General features: G+C 38.0%; 1 long non-coding RNA gene across 1 annotated transcript in view; it reads right to left on the bottom strand.

The window, feature by feature from the left end:
• Positions 1 to 15,968, bottom strand: part of LOC141502842 (uncharacterized) — a 150,451-nt gene that overhangs the window by 67,032 nt on the left and 67,451 nt on the right. The window contains exons 2-4 of the long non-coding RNA XR_012472673.1: positions 12,852 to 12,918; positions 10,775 to 11,062; positions 1,079 to 1,160 (exon numbers count right to left, since the gene is read on the bottom strand). This is a non-coding gene — a long non-coding RNA (uncharacterized LOC141502842). The remainder of the gene's footprint in view (positions 1 to 1,078; positions 1,161 to 10,774; positions 11,063 to 12,851; positions 12,919 to 15,968) is intronic.

Here is a 15,968-nt window from a genome sequence, read left to right on the forward strand (position 1 = left end):
ATGCCAGTTTGTCATAAAAATGGAGGTAAAAAGAATTGGATGGCATAGCAAGAGTACTGAATTCGGATTAAAATTCTGGTTGTATCACTTGGTTAGCCAGGTGATCTTGAGACAATCTCTTCACCTCTGAGTCTCAATTTCCTTATCTATAAAAATGGAGATAACAATTCTTGTACTACCATTCCCCACAGGGCTCCAGAGATAATGGATATAAAGTGGAAGATTTCTATTCTTGCCAAAATCAACTGTTGAGTCCACTCATCCTTCAATGAGAAGCAGCTGGAGGAGCTCCTTAACAAGTAAGAAGACAGTCAAGACCAAGAAAAGCTCCAGAAATGGGAATTTTTGTCTTCTCCTAATCCTTCTATTGTCTGAGTCATTGCTAAGACTCAGAGATCATGAGTTCCTAAGTCTTCCTCTAATGATTGACCCAAATGGACATGAACCTCGAACATTAGCTATGTACTGTGTTGCACTGCCTGTAATCTTTCGTTCATACAGTAGACACAGACATGAAGGCTCTAGTAAACGTACCTGTGTATTTCCAAGAACACCTGTATTTGGAGTAGGCTATTCCTAGAGCCTGGAAACTGCCTTGGTCCATAGAGGAAGGGGATGCACAGTTGCAGGTAAATTTTTTAAATTACATATTGATTTACTGTTCTTATCGAATCTATCCCCAAACTGTAAGCATTATGCCATGATCTTTTGACTAGAGTTTAGTGAGATATACTACAGTCAGAGTACAGGGGTAAATCGTTGGACTAGAACTTAAGAAGTGATTCATATTAGGCCAGTTTACATGAATCCACACCCTCTGGATATCAAATTGGCATAGATATGGAGAGAGGAGTGGAGCTGGGGTTATCTAACCCATGAGAACCAGAGACTCAGCATTTCTCTAGAAAGAACATAACAGAGTAAGTAAATGATAATTCCTAATGAATAGGAATGGGCTGGTGGATAGCAGTACCACATGATGTTTCAAGTTGAATTAAAATAAAAGTGATTCCGAGAATTCTTAAATCTGAGCAATTTATAGACCCGTCCCCTCAATCTAAAGCACCAGAGTACTTACCAGTGGTGTGACACCCTTCAGAGACTTCATTTCTTTTGTGAAATGATCATATCTTCCAGGCAGGTTTCAAGTATCAAAGAACCTGTATGTGAAAGTGTTTTGTATATGGTAAGGACCAATAGAAATGAAATGAATTAAATGTTGGTTGAAATGAAAATGGTTCTGGTTACACTTTAATATTAGTATGTTCTATACATGGGTGCCATTCCCGTCCCCTCAAAAGAAACCAGTTTACTAAGGGAGATTCAATTGGACAAACATTTATCAGGTGCTAGGCAGGTCCTATTCTTGGTGTTGTTATATAAAGATCAGAGTGAAACAACTCCTACCCTTGAGGAAGTGGGTGGAAAGTCTGCCTAAGAGTCAACAAGATCTGGGTTCAGGTTATGCCTTTGGTGCCTCTCCAAGACTAAGTGGCAAAGAGAGTGGCTACCTACTTTGATGAAGGGAGTTTCCTTATCAGGGAGTTCCCATAATCTATGAAATCCTAGGTCAAGTTTGTGTTCCTGTCCTTATCTTTGCCCTCAAGAAGCTAATGGGAGACTGGAAGAAGAACAAAGTTAAATAAATATCATCAGGCACTAAAGCAGGGTATTTGGAGACAGAAAAAAATCTTAGTTAAAATCTGACTAGACACTTTACTACCTGTGTGACACTGGACAAGTCACTTAACTGCTGTCTGCCTCAGTTTCTTTCCTTGTCTGTAAAATGGGGATAATAACAACACCTCCATCCCAGGGTAGTTTTAAGGCTCAGCGAGATAATAATTGTGAAATCTTTTACCCAGTGGCACATAGTTCACAGGAACTATCATTGCCAGCATCAAAGGCCTCTTGCAGGAGGCAAGCACTTGAGCTGAGCTTTGAAGAGAGGTAGATAGAAAACATTCCAGAAACAGAGCTGGAAAATGGAATGTTATGGCTGGTAAATACTGCATAGTCTAATCTAGCTAGAAGGGTGAGTACATGAAAGGAAATTATGTGTTCATAAGCCTATAGAGACAGGCTAGAGACAGACTCAGAAAATTTTAAAACTCAGAGGGATTTTTATTTGATCCTTGAGAAATTAGGGAGCCACTGGAACACCTTGATCTGGGTGACATGATCAGACCTGTGCTGTAGGAATATCAATTTTCATCAGCATTTCTACATATTAACAAACAGCTCAGCAGCAAGAATTAGAAAAGGGGGGCAGCTAGGTGGCACGACCCTAGAGTCAGGAGGACTTGAGTTCAAGTCCAGCCTCAGACTCATAATAATTACCTAGCTGTGAGACCTTAGGCAAGTCATTTAACCCCATTGCCTTGCAAAACCAAAAAAATAATAATAATAAAGCAACTGAAGGTAGCATAAAATACTTGGGAATCTCCCTGCTAAGACAAACCCAAACTAGGAACACAATTGCAAAACACTTTTCACAGAAGTAGTAACAAGCACATGGTAAAATATCAGTTGCCCAAACTAATAAAGGTGAAACTTCAACCTGAATTAACTTATTCAGTGCCATACCAAACTAGTAACATTTATTTTATAGACTTAGAAAAAGTAGTAACTAAATTCGAATGGAAAAACAAAAGGTCAAGATATTAAGGGAATTAATGAAAAAAAATGCAAAGGAAGGTGGCCTAGCTGTACCCAATCTAAAAGAGCATTATAAAGTAACAGTCAGTCATCAAAACTCTCTGATATTGGCTAAAAACAGAAGTGGATAAGTGGGAAAAGGTGAACTTCACAGGACAATTATAAATAACCCTAATAAGCTATTGCTTGATAAACCCCAAAACAGCTTCTGGACCACTACTTGACAAAAACTGATGGGAGAGTTGGGAAACAGCATGGCAGAAATTCAGCAAAGACCAACATCTCACACTCTATACCAAGATAAGATGTAAATGGGTACAGGATTTGGCCATAAAAATGATACATAAACCAATCAAGAGAATATAGAATAGATTAACTGTGAGATCTATGGAGAAAGAAAAACTTATGAACAAGAGATAGAGAACATTGTGAAATGCAAAATGCCTAATTTTAATTAAATGTAAAAGTATTTGTACAAATAAAACCAATACAACCAATATTAGAAGGAAAGCAGAAATCTGGGAAAAAAATTTTACAAGTGTCTCTAACAAAGGCTTTCATTTCTTAAATATATAGAGAACTGTGTCAAATTTACACAAACATAAGTCAGTCATTCCCTAATTGATAAATGGTACAGAATAGAAACAGGCAGCTTTCAGATGACAAAATTAAAGTTATCTATAGTTATATAAAAATGCTCGAAATCATTATTGATTAGAGAAATGCAAATTAAAAGAACCCTGAGGTACCACCTCACACCTATTAGATTAGCTAAAAGTCCAAAAGAAGTAAATTTTTGGATGTTAGAGGGAATGTGGGAAAATTGGGACACTGATGCCTTCCTGGTGAAGGGGTGAACTGCTCCAACCATTCTGGAAAGTAATTTGTAATGATGCCCAAAGGACTATAAAACTGTGCATACTCTTTGATTCAGCTATAGCACTAGTAGATCTGTATCCCAAAGAAATCATAAAAAATGGAAAAGGACTTACTGTACAAAAATATTTATAACAATTCTTTTTGTAGTGGCAAAGAACTAGAAACTGAGGGCATGTCCATAAATTGGGAAATGATTAAGTAAGTTGTTGTATATGAATGTAATGGAATACTATTGCTCTAAAAGAAATGGTGAGCAGGCAGATTTTTAAAAATCCTGAAATATTTGCATATATTGATTTTGAGTGAAGTGAGCAGAACCAAGAGAATATTATATCAGCAACACTATGGAATGATCAACTAAAATAGACTTAGCTCTTCTTGTCAATACAATGATCCAAGAAACTCTGAAGGATGTATAATGAAAAATGCTATCCATCCCCAGAGAAAGAACCAATGGTATCTAAATATAGATTGAAGCAAACTTTTTTAACTTTATTTTTCTTGAGGGTTTTTTTTGGTCTACATTTTCTTTCACAACATGACTAATATGGAAATATTTTGAAAGACTACACATGTGTAACCTATATCAAATTACTTGCCTTCTCAATGGGGGGGGTGTGGAGAGGGAAGAAGGAAGAAGGAAGAGAATTTGGAACACAAAGTTTTAAAAATGAATATTAAAAATTGTTTTTGCATGTGACAGGAAAAATAAAATCCTAAGTAAATTAAAAAATAAATATGAATCAAGAAAAAAAAATGATCCAAGACAATTCCAAAAGATTCAAGATGGAAAAAACTATCCACATTCAGAGAAAGAACTATAGAATCTGAATGCAGATAAAAGCATACCATTTTCACTTGTGTTTTTGCGATTTTTCCTTTTATTCTGTTTGTTTCTTCTTTCATAACATAACTAAAGTAAAATATGTTTATCATGATTGTACATATATCAGCTGTCAACTCGGGAAGGGGGAAGGGAAAGAGGGAGGAAGGGAGAAAAATTTAGAACTCAAAATCTTATTTAAAAAATGAATGGTGATGGGGGTGATGATCAACCTTAATGGACTTGCTTATTTCATTAGTGCAATAATCAGGAACAATTTGGGGGTATCTGTGATGGAGAAAAGAAAGAATTGTGAAGTTTAAACAAGGACTATTACCTTTAATTTAAAAAAATATCTTATGTATTATGTAATTTTGCTATCTTTTATATTTTATTTTTCCCTTAAGGATATTATTTTTCTCTCAACACATTCAACTTTGATCAATGGATAGCATGGAAACAATGTAAAGACTATCAGATTGCCTTCTGTGGGGGGTAGGGGAAAATGGTAAAATTCAAAAAAATAAAAAATAAAAAAATGAATGGTAAAAACTATCTTTGCATGCAATCAGAAGAAATAAAATACTATTTACTAAAAAAGAAATATCAATTTGGCAGCTGTGTAGAAGAGAGTTTGGACTAGGAGAGGCTAGACAAAAGGGGACTAATTAGGAAGCTATTGAAATAGTCTAGGTAAAACAAAATGAAGGTTGATAAATGAGAATGGAAAACTGGTCGAGGAAAGGAAGAATTGAAGTCTAAATCAGAATGCAAGCCATCAGAAATGTATGATGGTTAAGCATTGTCAAGAGCCCTGGTTTCCCTGGAACATCCAATCAATAAGCATTTATTAAGCATTAACGATGGCCCAGATACTGTAGGGCTCCCTCTGTCCTCCAGAATCTTAGTGAGGGAGAGAACATCTAGATAAATAGGGTCGTGCCAAATACATGCAGAGTATATGGAAAGTGAACTTGGAGGGGACTATGTCAATGAGACAAGGTGAAGGACCGGAGATGCCAATTGGTATGGGTCAATATTAGGGGGCAAGAAAGAAACAAGGATTTTGAGGTGCTGTTTAATCTAACTCAACTTCTCTCCCTTTATAGTAGCAGGCATATGAACCAATGTCAGAAAGCTCCTGACTCAGATGAGGGTTTGGTCATCAGGAAGAATATTAGCAATTTGGCTACCTAGATATTTGAAGAATAGTTTTTATTAAGATTGGTGAATTAAACCAAGGAATCAATTATCAAAAAGCTAATCTAATCTTGTCCAAAGACATCGAAGTCTAGCAGCGGGACAAAGGTTAGGACCAGTAGTGAAGGCCTGGGATGACTTTGGACAAGTTATTTCATCTCTCTGAACCGCTTTACCTAAATCAGAATGCAAGTCATCATAAATGTATGATGGCTAGACATTGTCAAGAACCTTGGTTTCTCTGGAGCACCCAATCAATAAGGTAAAGAGATTCAAAGCAATGAAATAATTTATTCAGGTCATTCCAGGCTTTCATGAGTGGTCCTGACTTTTGTCCTGTTTCTGAACTTCCATGACTCTGGATGAGAGAGTGAGGCTATCAATTTTGTTCAACTCTGCAAAAATCAAGACATCACCCCATGTTGTCAGTGGTCCTCTTCAAAAACAAAGAATGGACAACAGTAGGAAGGAAGCAGCCAGAGGTGAAATTCAAACCCAGGTCGCTTGTCTCAAAGGATCAGAAATCATCATTTCAGCCATCTTGCAGGGCAGATTAAACAGACTCAGTCCAATTAATGCCTTAGCAAATAAACTTGAAAATCATCTCCCCTGTAACTTGTATAATACCAAACAGAGACTGATTCCCTGAGCTCCTGCAACATGACTTCCCAACAGACTAGTAAGTATCCACATCATTTGTCCTTTCAACTGAATGAGAAACTGACTTGCCCAAATTGGAAGTAAAGTGACTGGTCCATGTGGTAGGCTTTGTAATCAATTTGAGGATAATGAGAAGAGCTTAGGGGAGCATGATCCCTTGCTTCCTTGACTTTCTACTGAAAAATAAATCAACATTCATTAGCAACCAAAATGGTAAATGATGTTTTAGGATGATTATTTCAGTTAAGATAAAGATACAACTGGTTAATTTTGACTTCTGGCCAAGATGGCGGAGAGAAGGCAGGCACAGTTTTAAAGTCTCCTGATCTCTTCCCCATCTATCACATGAAACAAACCTCTTAAAAGAAATCCAACCCACAAAACCCAGAAATAAAAGCCAGGAGAAAGAACATCTACCTCAGGATTTGTCTCCTGTAGCAGCTTTGGCCGAATTTGGGTGGGTGAGTCTCGGCTCAGAGGGGGGATCAGCCCGGGATCAGCCAGATTAACAGCTGAATTGGAAACGGGAGTCTGAGGGCTGGAGAGCCGGACCTGCTGGATCAGAGGTGGGGCTGGACGAAAGGGGCTTGGGTCCGTGGGGAAGCAGAGGCACTGGTGTTGGTGCTGTCAGCCTGGACCTTGGGGACCAGGCTGGGGGGAGAGTTCTAGTGCAGGAGAGCTGCGGACACCATCCCTAGGTTCCTCGGGTTTGAGAAACTCTGAGTCCACGCCTCCATTGCAAAGAGGCCTCTTCCCAAACAAACAAATACAAACTACTTCTGCCTCAGGACCAGGTGTGTGAGCAGAAGAACCAGCCCAGCGGAGGAATGACCTCAGGCCAGGGTAAAGCTTTTGACAAAATACAGCATCCACTCCTATTAAAAACACTAGAGAGTGTAGGAATAAATGGACTGTTCCTTAAAATAATCAGCAGTATTTATCTTAAATAATCAACAAGCATTATATTCAATGGGGAGAGGCTGGAGGCATTCCCAATAAGATCAGGGGTGAAACAAGGGTGCCCATTATCACCACTACTATTCAATATTGTATTAGAAATGTTAGCATCAGCAATTAGAGAAGAAAAAGAAATTAAAGGAATTAGAATTGGGAAGGAAGAGACAAAACTCTCACTGTTTGCAGATGACATGATGGTCTACCTAGAGAATCCCAAGAAATCATCGAAAAAACTACTGGAAACAATTAGCAATTTTAGCAAAGTTGCAGGTTATAAAATAAACCCACATAAATCCTCAACTTTTCTATATATGTCTAGCAAGAAACAGCAGGAAGAGCTAGAAAGAGAAATCCCATTCAAAGTAACCTCAGACAATATAAAGTATTTAGGACTCTATTTGCCAAGACAGACTCAGAATCTTTTTTGAAAACAATTATAAAACACTTCTCACACAAATTAAATTAGATTTAAATAACTGGGCAAATATCAACTGCTCATGGATAGGTAGAGCTAATATAATAAAAATGACAATTTCTGTTTAGTGCCCTACCAATCCAAATTCCAAAAAATTACTTTAATGAGTTAGAAAAAATTGTAAGTAAATTCATATGGAGAAATAAAAAGTCAAGAATTGCCAGGAGCTTAATGAAAATAAAGTGCAAAAGAAGGTGGCTTAGCCCCACCCGATCTAAAATTATGTTATAAAGCATCAGTCATCAAAACTGTTTGGTATTGGCTAAGAAATAGAGTGGTGGATCAGTGGAATAGACTAGGTGTAAAAGCAGGAGATGATTATAGTAATCTGCTGTTTGATAAACCCAAAGAGTCCGGCCATTGGGATAAAAACTCCCTCTTTGATAAAAATTGCTGGGATAATTGGAAGTTAGTATGGAAGAAACTTAGATTAGACTAACACCTCACACCCTTTACCAAGATAAGATCCAAATGGTTACAGGACATAGACATAAAAAACAATACTATAAGCAAATTAGAAGATCAAGGACTAGTCTACCTGTCAGATCTATGGAATGGGGAACAATTTATGACTCAAGAAGAGTTGGAGAACATCACCAAAAACCAATTAGATGATGTTGATTGCATTAAATTAAAAAGCTTTTGCACAGATAAAACCAATGTAACCAAGATCAAAAGAAAAGTAGTAAATTGGGAAACAATCTTTACAACTAATGATTCTGACAAAGGACTCATTTCTAAAATATACAGAGAACTGAGTCATATTTTTCAAACAAAAAGCCATTCCCCAATTGACAAATGGTTAAAGGATGTGCAAAGGCAATTTACAGATGAGGAGATCAAAGCAATCCATAGCCATATGAAAAAATGCTCTAAATCATTAATTATTAGAGAAATGCAAATTAAAGCTTTTCTGAGGTACCACCTCACACCTCTCAGATGGGCCAATATGATCAGAAAGGATAATGATCATTGTTGGAAGGGATGTGGGATATCTGGGACACTATTACACTGTTGATGGACCTGTGAACTCATCCAATCCTTCTGGAGAGCTATTTGGAACTATGCCTAAAGGGCAACAAAAATGTGCATACCCTTTGACCCAGCAATACTACTACCGGGTCTATACCCTGAAGAGATGAGGAAAAAGGGTAAAATCATTACTTGTACAAAAATATTTATAGCAGCCCTGTTTGTGGTGGCAAAGAATTGGAAATCAAGTAAATGTCCTTCAATTGGGGAATGGCTTAACAAACTGTGGTACATGTATGTCATGGAACACTATCGTTCTATTAGAAACCAGGAGGGACAGGATTTCAGGGAAACCTGGTGGGATTTGCATGAACTGATGCTGAGTTAGATGAGCAGAACCAGAAAAACACTGTACACCCTAACAGCAACATGAGGGTGATGTTCAACCTTGAAGGACTTGCTCATTCCATCAGTGCAACAATCCGGAACAATTTTGGGCTGTCTGCAAAGGAGAGTAACATCTGTATCCAGATAAGGAGCTGTGGAGTTTGAACAAAGTGCAAGGACTATTCCCTTTAATTTAGGAAAAAAAGAGCTTTTTGTCTGATCTTGTTACCTCTTAGACTTCTCTTCTCTTTAAGGATGATTTCTATCTCATCACACCCAATTTGGATCAAGGTACAACATGGAAACAAAGTAAAGACTGACAGAGTGCTTTCTGTGGGGGGGGGAGGGGGGAGGGAAGCAAGATTGGGGGAAAATTGTAAAACTCAAATAATATCTTTAATAAAAATAAATTAAAAAAGATAAAGATACAACTGAGTCAGACATTTTTCCTGCTTGTAATGCTTTTTAGCTCAACTCCTCTCTAAATCTCACCCATCCATCAAGGCATGGATCAAGTTTCACCTGAGCTAGGAAGGTGTTCATGGCCACCCCTGCCCAGGCTGAGCTCACCCTCTCATAACTTCTTGCACTGACCATCTGAGCCACATCAAGTACTCCAGACACTGCTTTGCATGGATACTAAATTGTTTAATGGGTAGGGCTTGTTTCTTCAAACTGACTAGGAACATTTTGAGCACTAATAACTATTACATCTTCCTCCTATCCCGCATAGCCTCTAACACAAGCCTAAACACACTGAGAGTGTTTAATAAGCTTGATCAATTTGAAAAGTTTACTTATTTGCTAAATGGAGATAATACCTCACAGGTACCAGAGGATTAGATAAGAAAATACAGAAAACAGTTTGCAAACTTCTAAGCATTCTATAAATGTCAGCTATTATTATATTATTGAAGGAAAAGATTAGTAGGACTGTCAATGATTTAAGATAGTTGAAAAACCTTCTCCGTAATAAATGACACTAATGAATGAACCAGACTCTTTAAAATTCCTGGATTAGTTATTTCAGTTAAATTGTCAATTTCTTCATTCTGTATATGCTGCTATAATCAACAGGCATCACCCTATGAAGATCAACCAACATTTATTAATCAAAAAACATTTATTAAGCACCTATTTTGTGCCAGGCAATTGAGCTTACAAAGACAGAAATCAAATGAGGCTTTCCCTTGAGAAGTTTATATTCTATCCAGGGAGATAGCATGCAAATGCATATGAACATACAAAATAAATGTAAGGAGGGAGAACCTGGGAAGTACCTGGGAATCATAATTTCCCTCCACTGCTATCACTTAGCAATCTTTCCTCCTTTGAAATTCATATTACTTGCTTCCTTCCCTGCTGTTTGCAAACACACTCAAATCTGCCACATCTTTAAAAACCCTCACTTGATCCAACCATCCCCTGCTATTAGCCTTTTCTCTTCTCCTTCAAAGTCTTCAACAATAGATGCTTCTGTTTCCTCTCCACAGTCTCTCTTCTAATCCCCTGGGTAGTTTAGTTTCCAATTTTGTTCAGGTGAAACTCTGAATTATCAAATCCAATGGCTTTTTCTTAATCATATTCTTTCTTGATCTCTCCGGAGTACTGTTGACCACCTTCTCTTCGGGTTTTCATGATCCTGCTCTCTCAGTTATACTACCTGCCTGACAGAAGCAGCTAGATGGTACAATAAAGAGAGCACTGCTCCTGAAATCAAGAGGACCTGAGTTCAAATTTGGCCTTAGACACTTGATACTTACTGGCTGTGTGATCTTGGACAAGTCACTTCACACTGACTGCCTTGCATCCAGGGCCACCTCCAGTCATCCCAACCCATATCTGGCCACTAGATACAGATGGCTCTGAAGGAGAAAGTGAGGCTGGTTAATTAGCACAGTAACCCCTCACTTAAATCCAATTCATGGTCATGTAACGGCAACATCTCCTTGATGCCACTGTCTTCTTCAAGAATGAAGTTCAAAGCTGGCCTCAGACACTCAATAATTGCCTGGTTGTGTGACCTTTGGCAAGTCACTTAACTCCATTGCCTAAAATAAAAAAAATTAAATAAAAATAAAATAAAAAAGAATGAAGAACAAACATTATAAACATTATCAAACCTGTCTGAGCACTTCTTAATTTGCTTTGCTTATTTTTCATCCATATCATGCCCACTAAATAATGGGTGTCCCCCAAAACCATTTGGGTCATCCTCTCTTTCCTCTCTATACATGGTGATCTCATAAGCTCCCATGGATGCTTCTTTATGAAAATAATTCTGAGATCCATATATCTAGCCCTAAACTCTCTCCTAAAGTCCATGGTATAGCATCATCAATTCCCTAGTGGACATCTTGAACTGGATTATCATAGACATATTATGGCTAAATGGAACTCATCTTTCCTTCCAAATCCCCTCTTCCTAATTTCCTTTTTAATATCAGCACTATCCCTCCAAATCACACAGATTCACATCTTCATTCTTCACTCTCATTCATCCCACATACCCAATCCCTTGCCAAACCTCACTGCTTTCTTATCTATTATATCCCTCCACTCATAAAGCCATCATTCTAATTTAGATCCTTGCCACCTCTTGCCTAGACTATTGTAATAGATTCCTAATATATCTCCCTTTCTCAAGTCTTTCCCCACTCCATTCTACCTAGATTCAGTTGCCAGTGTGATTTTCCTAAAACATACATCTGACCATAATATCCCGTACCTGATAAACTCCAGTGGCTTCCTATTAACCCCAGGATCAAATAGTTCACTCTGGACAGCAATTAAAGTCCTTCAAAATTTGGTCTTTTATCTTTTTCACACCTTTGCAATTCCTGCTTCCCACTAGTAAAAACATCTTCCTCACCTCTACCTCTTAGAACCTCTGTTTTTCTTTAAGGCTTGTCTCAAATATCACCTTCTGCAGGAGGCCTTTCCTGGTTACCCAAGTTTCTAGTGACTTTCCTTCTACTCTGTATGCATCAGTAAATTCTTATATAAGGAGCCTCTGACTCCCTCCATTAGAATGCAAACTCTTTGAAGGCAGAGGTCATTCTTGACTTTTCCCATATAGTATTCTCCAGTTCTCAATAGAGTGCCTAACATATAATAAATGATATGTAAATACTTATGTTATGAAAGATAATATGAAAACTCAGGATTAGGAGAAAAGATCCCAGATTATGGATTTAGAGTTAGAAAGAACCTTAAAATTCATCTAGTCTAACCCTTTCATTTCAGATGAGGAAACTCAGGTTCTGAGAGGTGAAGCAGTTTGGCAAAAGCCAAATAGATGCATAATTTGAACCCAGACCCCTTGATGCCAAATCCAAGGCTCTTTCTACTCTACTGGGCTTACAAGGACTGAGTAATTCCACTCATAAGGCATAATGGATAACATTAATTTGTACCATTTGGGGCTCTTCCCCTCTCTCCCCCCAGCACACTCCTGGGTGAAAACTAAAAAATGTGACTACACTTGGCCTGCTTTCCTTTGGTCTGATAAGGAATGCAGAGGTTTCTGGGGAAGGTGGAAAAACAACAGTTTCTGCACATTCCTTTGTTTCAGAACAGAATATACTGAGGACTTAATTCCATCTATTCAGCTGTGTTCTTAGATCATAGTTTTCCTTTCTTCTGTTTTAAAATGCAATGTTTCCTTGTGAACCCAAGGCCTCCAAGCTCTGAATCTGGGACTTTGTGCACATCCCCTGCTCCCTACATCCCCTGCTCCCTACATATCCATTCTGGAAGCTCTGGGATCTTCATGGGAATGATGTGGTGACAGGCTCCTCAGCAAAGGGACAGGTCATCCAGTATGAAAACGACAGTTACCTAGTGCCTTGCTCCATTTGAAGGTCCTCCCAGTGAGTGTTATATCATTTGTTATTAATTCCATCACCTGTGCCAAAAAAAATGAATCTTATTTCATGCATCCGATTGTTTGGGCATTGAGTGCAACAAAACATATGGGTCTTGTTTGAAACCTTTCCAAATCATAGAGGTCCATGTGCAACTGATAAAGACCAATTTACTGAGCTGGGGGGAAGGGAAGGCTGATCTCAAGTAGAATCCAAGAAGGACGCCCTATATGTTTTCTAAGTGCTAAACTCAAGGGAAATTACTTCATCAAAACTTGATCCAGACCACAGTAATGAAGACTGTGATGTAGCCAATGTTCAACTCTGTTGACTTTACGGTACTGGAATTAATCCATCTGCATTGCAGCTCAATGAAATCATTTCCAGGCCAGAGTGACTCTGAGGCTGACTTCATCTCTTTAGGCCCAGATGCCGAACTGCACAGTCCAGAGAGTTCATGATGTTACTGACATGCCATTAAATTTCTAACAGTGACAGCTGTCTGTCTCACCAGGCAAAAGGAGGTGGGAAGCGTAATTCCAAAACTCCAAAATCCCAAAACACTGATTTTTTTTTTCTGTGTCATTCTGCTGGGCTGATACAGACCCATCAATAACGAGTGTGGTCAGAAAAGAAGGTAGGATGGTCACATCAGGAGAGTGAAGACTGGCACAGAGATGGGCCCTGTTCAGCTGATGCTTCAGTATTTTGTAACTGAGAAAGAACTTCAACCCACCTGTACCATTTTCTCAGGCTGGAAAATTCTTGTCAATGACCAATTAAAAATTATCCAGGGAGGATCCACCCAATATACTGAGTTCCTTCTCCTGGTTCTTTGTGGATTTGTGTATTCATATGTACATCTTAGCTGGAGAGGGTGGGAGTACTCTTAAGATCAGTAAGAACCGATTTCAAGTGTCACCTTAGCTGTATAATCCTAGGTAAATCACTTGAACTCTCAGCACCCCAGGAAATTTTTTAAGGTCACAGGTTACAGGATAGCTGCTCATCTATGCTGGCAGAGAGAATCGACTCATGGGATCTACAGAAACCAATGAAAACAAAGGGCTGGCACTAAATGGCACAGCATCCAGATTTGTAAGGAAAAGTTAAGTAAATTACAGGAGGAAAGTGACAATAAAACTATACTAGTGGGGAACCTCAATTTATTCCTCTTAGACCTAGATAATCAAACTATAAAATGAACATGAAAGTGAGTCAAAGAAGTGAAAAGAATTTTAGAAAAGTTAGATCTCTGGAGAATGTCAAATAGGCACAAAAAAAGAGTGTACATGCACCTTAACAATCTGACTGTGTAGGGACATAAAATTCTAAGAAACAAATATAGAAAAACAGAACTATTAAATGCACACTTTGGAACCGTAACACAATAAAAATTATACTGAATAACGGGTCTTTGCAGAACAACTTAAAATTAACTGGAAATTAAATAATCTAATCCTAAAGAATGAAGGGTCAAAAAGATCAAAGAAAAAATTAATAATCTCATTAAAAACAATGACAACAATGAGAAAACATACCAAAATTTGTGAGATGCAGTACTACTTATGGGGAAATTTATATCTCTTAACACATATCAATCTAAGTTTGAAAGAGTAGATCAGGAGCCACGATGGCAGTGTGAATCTAGAAAACTCCTAGAGTTTTGCCCAAACAACTTTAAGTAAAGTCTCTTAACAAATTCTAAAGTGACAGAACCCACAAAAAAATGGAGTTAAATTCTCAACTCAAGATATCATGAAGGAACTTCAGCAAAAATCTATCTCATATGGGTAAAAGAGGAGTATAGCCCAGGGCAGGCAGAAGAGCTGGAAAGCCATCTTAGCCACAGCACAGCTCACATCAGGGCTCAGCAGGCCTCTATGACAGCAGACCAGCAGTGATGATCCCAAACCTAGCTTGGAAAACAAAGTTCAAGCCAGGAATGCAGCCAGGAGTGCTGGGACAATAGGGGGGACTAGGATGGGCTACCCTAACATAGGGGGAAAAAACCACTAGCACCTGAAACACCAGAGACAATGCCATAGGCAAGTGGTAAGTCAGGGAGCAAAAACCCAGACCTGGCACAAAAAATTTGGGACTGTGCCCCTTTTGCCCCAGGATGAGAACTCAACTATCAAAATGAGCAAAAAAGAGCAAACCATAAGAAGCTATTATTCTGATAGAGATGATAAAACACCATCACAGAAGAGAAAAGCAGTGACAAAATGCTCACGTGTGAAGCTTCAAAGTGGTTTTTGAATTTATCTCAAATCCAAAAAGAACTCTTGAAAAAGCTCAAAAAGGAGTTTAAAAACTTAAAAATCAAAGAAGAGAAGAAAATGACAAAATGGAGAAAAGAAATGAATCATGCAGGAGAATTATGAAAAATTGACTGAAGAAAACAATACATTTAAAAGTGAAATTGGCCAAACAGAAAAAGAAATAAATTCCTATAAAAGTGAAAACATGGCCAGCAGGAAAAGGAATATAACTCATCAAAAAGTAAAACTGACCAACTGAAAAAAAATGTAACTCATCAAAATGCAATATTAACCAACTGGAAAAGGAAACATAAAAATTAATGGAAGAAAATAAAACCCCTCAAATCAGAATTGGACAAATGGAAACTAATGAGACATTAAGATTCCATCAAACAGAGACAAAAGGCTGAAAAAATAAGAAAATATGAAGTCCTCTTAGGGGAAAACAACCATCCTAGAAAACAGATCCAGGAGAGATCATTTACAAATTATTGTTTCACCTGAAATCCACAATCAGAAAAAGAGTCAGGACAAAAATTATGCAGGAAATTAACATAGAAAACTGCCCTAATGTCCTAGAACAAGAAGATAAAATAGTCCTTGTAAGAATACATTGACTACCCCCCAGAAAGAGATGCCAAAATTAACCCTCCAAGAAATATTGTAGCCAAATTTCAGAATTCCCAGCTGAAGTAGAAAATGCTGCAAGCTGCCAAAAAGAAGCAATTTTAATATCAGGGAACTTATCAGCAGGGATCGGAGGGCCTAGTATATGATATTCCAGAGGGCAAAGAAACTTGGATTACAACCAAAAATCAATTACCCTC

The sequence above is a fragment of the Macrotis lagotis genome, chromosome X (genome assembly GCF_037893015.1).
Source record: "Macrotis lagotis isolate mMagLag1 chromosome X, bilby.v1.9.chrom.fasta, whole genome shotgun sequence".
NCBI classification, from domain to species: domain Eukaryota; kingdom Metazoa; phylum Chordata; class Mammalia; order Peramelemorphia; family Peramelidae; genus Macrotis; species Macrotis lagotis.